The sequence below is a fragment of the Lemur catta genome, chromosome 19 (assembly GCF_020740605.2).
Source record: "Lemur catta isolate mLemCat1 chromosome 19, mLemCat1.pri, whole genome shotgun sequence".
NCBI lineage: Eukaryota > Metazoa > Chordata > Mammalia > Primates > Lemuridae > Lemur > Lemur catta.
This window is the reverse complement of record NC_059146.1, coordinates 23,398,563-23,406,006: the sequence shown is the minus strand read 5'-3', so window position 1 is coordinate 23,406,006 and position 7,444 is coordinate 23,398,563. Positions and strand designations below refer to the sequence as shown.

Below are 7,444 nucleotides of genomic sequence, written 5' to 3'. Positions count from 1 at the left end.
CAGGCCCAGTCAGGGATTCCCAGTTACAATCACAGCTTTAGCCGCAACTCATAACACCTGCCTAGTATGCTCCATTCTCTACTTCAGTCATACTAAATCCAACCCTCCAAGGCCAGTCCCAGTCAAACAACCCCACGAGCTTTCCTGAACCTAATTTCTGCTGCCCTAACACCACCTGTCCACCTCAAGCCCATCTCCAAACCTAAACATCTGGCACCAATCCAGCCATCATGATTGACAACCTCCAAATGAATCCACCAAAATTCTTACTACCCATCCCCACTCCATCCATTTCAACCTCCATCTCAATTCAGCTCCCATGACTAGGAAATCCACTACTCAGTACTCACCACCCTAACCACTGCCATGATTCCAACAATGCCATGAGCCCACACCCCACTACACCCCAAAACTCACCTGCAATTAGCACCAGACAACCAACACAAAAAAATCCAACTCCAAACTCCGCCATCCCCACCATACTTCCCTTCTCATCACCACCATAGCCCAGACTTTAACTTCACCCACAGTTACAACTTTAAACACCATATTCCCTGACCACACCTCCACTGAACTCCTGCTACCCCATGGTGCAATCCCCACCAGCCCAACTACAGTCATATTAACACCGAACCCCAATCATGCAACCCACCACTACCATGATTCCAACGTGCCGTGACCCCAACCCCCATTGTTTCCGATCAGGCATAATAAACCCAAACCAACTGCAAAATCAAAATCCCAAATAGCTCAAACTCCATCAGCCCAGCCTCCACAGCCAGACCACCAACTCTGTGGTGGTTTCAAAAAATGTTCTCAAGTGCTTTGACACTGTTCCCTCCAAAAGCTGGAGATTAATTCCCCTCCACTTGTGTGTGGGCTAGACTTTAACTCTTTTATTAAATAACTACAGGAATATGGTAGAAATAACTAGGTCATAAAAGACATCATGGCTTCTTTCTTGCTTTATTTCTGAATCACTTGCTCCGGGGGAAGCCAGCCACCATGTCATGAGAACACTCAAGCAGCCTATGGCGGGGCCCACGTGTTGAAGGACTGAGACCGCTTGCCAACATACAGCAAGGAACATGTGAGTGCGCCATCTTGGAAGCAGATCCTCCATCCCCAGTCAAACCACCAGATGACTGTCACCTGGCTGACAACTTGGCTGTAGCCTCATGAGGGACCCTGAGCCAGAACCACCCAGCTAAGCCACTTTTGTGTTCCTGACTCTCAGAAACTACCTGAGATAATAAATCTTTGTTGTTTCAAGCTGCTATGCTTTGGGGTAACCTTTTTTTTTTTTTTTGTACACAACAGTAAATAACTAATACAAACTCCAAAAACCTCATCCTCAACCCTATCTCCTAAATCCCATCCCATTTCCAGATCCATCTGTGTAGTGCACAGACCCGGAAATGATGCCCAAGGCTTTCCCACCTCCTGTGTTCAATCCTTTGTATAATCCCCTTGAATATGGGTGGCACCCGTGACTTGCTTACAACCAATAGAATATGCCAAAGATAATGGGTTGTTACTCCTTTAATTAGACTCCATCTTGGCGGACTGGGGCAAGAGAGTCTCCCTGCTGGCTTGCAGCCACGCTGAGAAAGCCTCCTCGGCCAGGCGCGGTGGCTCACGCCTGTAATCCTAGCCCTCTGGGAGGCCGAGGCGGGTGGATCGCTCGAGGTCAGGAGTTCGAGACCAGCCTGAGCGAGACCCCGTCTCTACTAAAAATAGAAATAAACTATCTGGACAACTAAAAATATATATAGAAAAAATTAGCCGGGCATGGTGGCACATGCCTGTAGTCCCAGCTACTCGGGAGGCTGAGGCAGTAGGATTGCTTAAGCCCAGGAGTTTGAGGTTGCTGTGAGCGAGGCTGACGCCACGGCACTCACTCTAGCCCGGGCAACAAAGTGACACTCTGTCTCAAAAAAAAAAAAAAAAAAGCCTCCTCAACCATGAACTGTGGGTGGCTTAGGGCTACCTCCAGACAACAGCCAGCAAAACTCAGGGGCCTGCAGTCATACAGGCAAAAGGAAATTAATTTTGCTCCCAATCTGAGGAAACTTGGAAGCAGATCTCTCTCCAGTGGAGCCTCTAACAAGACCACGACCCTCTACAACAGGAGGATTGTAGCCTGGGGAAACACGGGAACAGAAAACCTAACTAAACCCTGCCTGGATTTCTGACAACGGCGATTGTGAGTTGATAAATGTGTATTGTTTCAAGCCTGTAAGTTTGGGGTGATTTGTTGTGCAGCAGTAGAAAACTAACACAATCCCCCAGTTTACTGTGTCAACAACATCCCCTTTCTTCATCCCATCTCTACCCCATTACTGTCTCAATTCCCCTAATCATCCTTACATGTCACTCATTTTGTCCCTAATTGTTAATTCTACCCCCCTAACAACTCTGTATGGTGATTCAGGCCTGGGTTCCAAACATAGCTCTGCCATTTTTTAAATTGAGCTGAAATATACATACGTAATTTACCATCTTTACCATTTTTTTCATTTCCTTTTCTTATTTTAGAGACAGGGTCATGCTCTGTCACCCAGGCTGAAGTGCAGTGGCCCCCATCATAGCCCACTGCAGCCTCAAACTCCTGGGCTCCAGTGATCCTCTTACCTCAGCCTCCCAAGTAGCTGGAACTACAGGTGCATACCATCACATCTGGCTACTTTTTAAATTTTTTGTACACATGGGATCTCACTATGTTGCCCAGGCTTGTCTCCAACTCCTGGCCTCAAGTGATCCTCCTGCCTCAGTCTCCCAAAGTGCTATGATTACAGGTGTGAGCCCCAGTGCCCAGCCCACATCTTTTACCATTTTTAAGTGTACAGTTTAGTGGTAATGACAGCTCTGCCATTTTCTGATTGTTTGACTTGGGACAACAGGATTCCATCTGAGCCTCAGAAATCTCATCCATAGAATGGGAAATTAATCACCACCACAAAGATGTTCTTAGAGCTGAATGAAGTATCTATAATTTGTCTTTTGTTGATGTTGCTGTTTTTGCAATTTTTTTTTTTTTTTTTTTTTGAGACATCGTCTCACTCTGTTGACTGGGCTAGAGTGCTGTGGCGTCAGCCCAGCTCACAGAAACCTCAAACTCCTGGGCTCAAGTGATCCTGCTGCCTCAATCTCCTGAGTAGCTGGGACTACTGGTGGCTTGAGCCACCATGCCTAGCTGTTGTTGTTTTTAGAGGTAGGATCTTGCTATGTTCCCCAGGCTTGTCTTTTTTTTTTTACAATTCCATTTATTTATTTATTTAATTTCAGGATATTATGGTGGTACAAAAGTTTAGGTTATGTATATTGTCCTTGCTCCACCTCCCCCCACCCCGAACCAGAGCTTCAAGCGTGTCCATCCCCTAGATGGTGCGCATCGCACTTATTATGTATGTATACACCCATTCCCTCCCCCCCCACATTTGCCTGTCACCTGATTAATGTTATTCCTAAATGTGCTCTTAGGTGATGATCAGTGAAACCAATTTGATGGTGAGTACATGTGGTGCTTATTTTTCCATTCTTGGGATACTTCGCTTAGTAGAATGGGTTTCAGCTCTATCCAGGAAAATACAAGAGGTGCAATATCACCATTGTTTCTTACAGCTGAGTAGTACTCCATGGTATACATATACCACATTTTATTAATCCACTCATGTATTGATGGGAACTTGGGTTGTTTCCACATCTTTGCAATTGTGAATTGCTGCTGCTATAAACATTCAAGTGCAGATGTCTTTTTTATAGAATGACTTTTGTTCTTTTGGGTAGATGCCCAATAACGGGATTGCTGGATCAAATGGTAGGTCTACTTGTATCTGTTTAAGGTATCTCCATAATGCTTTCCACACAGGTTGCACTAGTTTGCAGTCCCACCAGCAGTGTATGAGTGTTCCTATCTCTCCACATCCACACCAACATTAATTGTTTTGGGACTCTTTGATAAAGGCCATTCTCACTGGAGTTTAGTGATATCTCATTGTGGTTTTAATTTGCATTTCCCTGATGATTAGAGATGTTGAGCATTTTTTCATATGTTTGTTGGCCATTCTTTTGTCTTCTTTTGAAAAATTTCTATTCATGTCCTTTCCCAGGCTTGTCTTGAACTCCTGGGTTCAAGTGATGCTCCCACCTCAGTCTCCTGAGAAGCTGAGAATACAGGGTGGGTTCCACCGTGCCTGGCTCTATAAAGTGTCTTGCAAGGGACTTATAGGAGGTGTCTAATAAATGTTATTTGTGTTTTTCTTGTTGAGAAAATAAAAAGCAATCTTGTACTCATGTTGGACAAACTAAAAGAACATTGTCCAAATCACAATAGTGACCAAACATCCCCCTCTCCTGGCTAATGTGAGTGACTGCTGCTGCCTTACTGGTGACTGCGTAAGTCCACTTAGTTCTTCTCACCTGTAGATTAGATTCAATAACGTACCTGTGTCAGTGATGGTTCTTCAGAGAATCAGAACTAATAGGCTGGCTGGCTGGCTGGATAGATCTGTATAATCTTGCCTCTCTTTCCATCTCTATTGAGAGCTAGAGACAGTGAGAGAGAGAGAGTTATTTTAAGGAATTGGCTCATACTGCCAGGAGTTGCCTGAAAGGGTGAAGCTCTATGTTTGCTGAGACCACTCCTGCTTTGGGAACCTGACAAAATAGAATGGAAGCCTTCACACCAGAGTGGCCTCACCCTGGGAGATGTACGTATTCATGCAATATGATGGGCTGGACTAAGTATTAATGATTGTGTATATTCTTTTTTTTTTTTTTTTGAGATAGAGTCTTGCTCTGTCGCCCCAGCTAGAGTGCTGTGGCATCAGCCTAGCTCACAGCAACCTCAAACTCGGGGGCTCAAGCGATCCTCCTGCCTCAGCCTCCTGAGTAGCTGGGACTACAGGCGCACGGCACCACGCCCGGCTAATTTTTCTATTTTTAGTAGAGACGAGGTCTCTCTCTTGCTCAGGCTGGTCTCGAATTCCTGAGTTCAAGCGATCCTCCCACCTTGGTCTCCCAGAGTGCTAGGATGACAGGCGTGAGCCACCACGCTGACCTGATTGTGTATATTCTTTTTTTTTTTTTTTTTTGAGACAGAGTCTCACTTTGTCGCCCGGGCTAGAGTGAGTGCCGTGGCATCAGCCTAGCTCACAGCAACCTCAAACTCCTGGGCTTAAGCGATCCTCCTGCCTCAGCCTCCCAAGTAGCTGGGACTACAGGCATGCGCCACCATGCCCAGCTAATTTTTTCTATATAGATTTTTAGCTGTCCAAATCATTTCTTTCTATTTTTAGTAGAGACGGGGGTCTCACTCTTGCTCAGGCTGGTCTCGAACTCCTGACCTTGAGCGATCCACCCGCCTCGGCCTCCCAGAGTGCTAGGATTACGGGCGTGGCCATCGCGCCCGGCCGTGTGTATTTTCTTTTGGGAAAGGATCCATCTTTGAAAACCAAGGGTGCCCAGTGATGTTATGATATATATATTGGTTTTCATCCGTGGTTCCTGGCTCGTATCTCCCATAGCACTTGTTACAGTCTGTTGTAGTGTTGAGTGTGTCAGGCCTCAGGAAACAGAATCTCTCTGGCTCCCCCGACCCCACACGCCTCTCTGATTATGGGTCAAAAAATTCTCATTCCGGAGAGGATCCCAGCCCATATTCTGAAGGCCAATCACATTTCCACATGGTTGTCCGTCACACCTATGTAATGAAGCTCCCATAAAAACCCCAAAGGAGTGGGTTCAGAGAGCTTTCGGATAGCTGGACACATGGACATTCCTGGAGGGTGGTGTGCCAGTTTAACCCAACTGGCAACTGTGGAAGCTAGAGCCAATGTAGGGACCAGGCAGGACAGGGAAAGGGCATGAGGGAGAAGGTGAAATCAGAAGCCAAAGAATCTGAAGTATTCCATTTGGACTTGGTAGACATGTGAACATTAAATCTGAATCAATTTTTTTCCTATTTTTAGTTGCCCAGCTAATTTTTTTCTGTTTTTAGTAAAGACGGGGTCTCACTCTTGCTCTGGCTGGTCTTGAACCCTTGATCTCAATCCTCCTGCCTTGGCCTCCCAGAGTGCTAGGATTACAGGCGAGAGCCACCATGTCGGGCCATGTTTCAATATTCTATTCAGAGATCATCAAGAGTTCCGATTGTTTTCTTTCTGCTCTGACATCTTTGGTAGGCTGGTTCTTGTCCTCAGGCTTGCCACCTCATGGTTTCAATGTGGTTGCTGCAGCTCCTGTCATCATGTACAGACAGATCACATTAAGCAGAAAAAGAGTGTTGTATGAAAGGAGAGAAGGTTAGCACTCCCCTTGACAAGGATGGAAGAGGCTCTCGGGCCTGTACAACATGCATATGGTTAAGGCATTGCCACCTACTTCGTGGCATCTAACCATCATTTGGCCAGGCGCGGTGGCTCATGCCTGTAATCCTAGCACTCTGGGAGGCCGAGGTGGGTGGATCACTCGAGGTCAGGAGTTCGAGACCAGCCTGAGCAAGAGTGAGACCCTGTCTCTACTAAAAATAGAAAGAAATTATCTGGCCAACTAAAATATATATATACAAATAATTAGCCGGGCATGGTGGTGCATGCCTGTAGCCCCAGCTACTCGGGAGGCTGAGGCAGTAGGATCGTTTAAGCCCAGGAGTTTGAGGTTGCTGTGAGCTAGGCTGATGCCACGGCACTCACTCTAGCCCAGGCAACAAAGCGAGACTCTGTCTCAAAAAAAAAAAAAAAAGAGAGAGAAAGAGAAACAACTGCTTCTCAAATGTCTCTTTTTATTTATTTGCTTATTCATTCATACAAAGCTTGACGTGCATGTTACATAAAAGTCTCTTTTGAAGAGCAAGGAACACTTTTCCCAGAAGGACTCCTCCCCCATTCCTCTTAAACATGTCTCAAACAAAACTACACAAAATGCATGACTAATTGAAGCACTGGCTGGGAGAATAAGACCACCATAGGCACAGACTAATAATAATTCTCCTCTTGGGAGTCTGGAATTGGGCCAGTCTCCCTTGAAACACATGGTCACTCAGTATCTGTACAATTGGGTTACTGTTAAGAGAATGGATAAAGCCATTGGGGCTGCAACCAAAGCTATCTGCTAAGCTCATGACACTTTTCGTTACATTTTTTTCAACACATTAAGAAGTTAATTGGCCAGGTGCAGTGGCTTACATCTGTAGTCCCAGCTACTTGGGAGGCTTAGGCAGAAGAATCACTTGAGCCCAGGAGTTTGAGGTTGCAGTGAGCTATAATGATGGCACTGCACTCTACCCGGGGCAACAGAGCAAGACTCTGTCTCACAAAAAACAAAATGAAATACAAACAGCAACTACAAAAAGAACTTACCCATACATTAAAAGAAGCAAAAGCTTATGAGCTAGACAGATCTGAGATTGAATCCCAGCTCCGACACTTACAAGCTATGTGAC

At 45.7% G+C, this 7,444-nt stretch overlaps 1 non-coding gene across 1 annotated transcript; it reads left to right on the top strand.

Annotated features, from left to right (window-relative positions):
* The first annotated feature begins 6,283 nt into the window (after positions 1 to 6,283).
* Positions 6,284 to 6,410, top strand: LOC123624910. Its single transcript, XR_006730272.1, has one exon. It is a non-coding gene; the product is annotated as a U6atac minor spliceosomal RNA (small nuclear RNA).
* Positions 6,411 to 7,444: the final 1,034 nt, after the last annotated feature.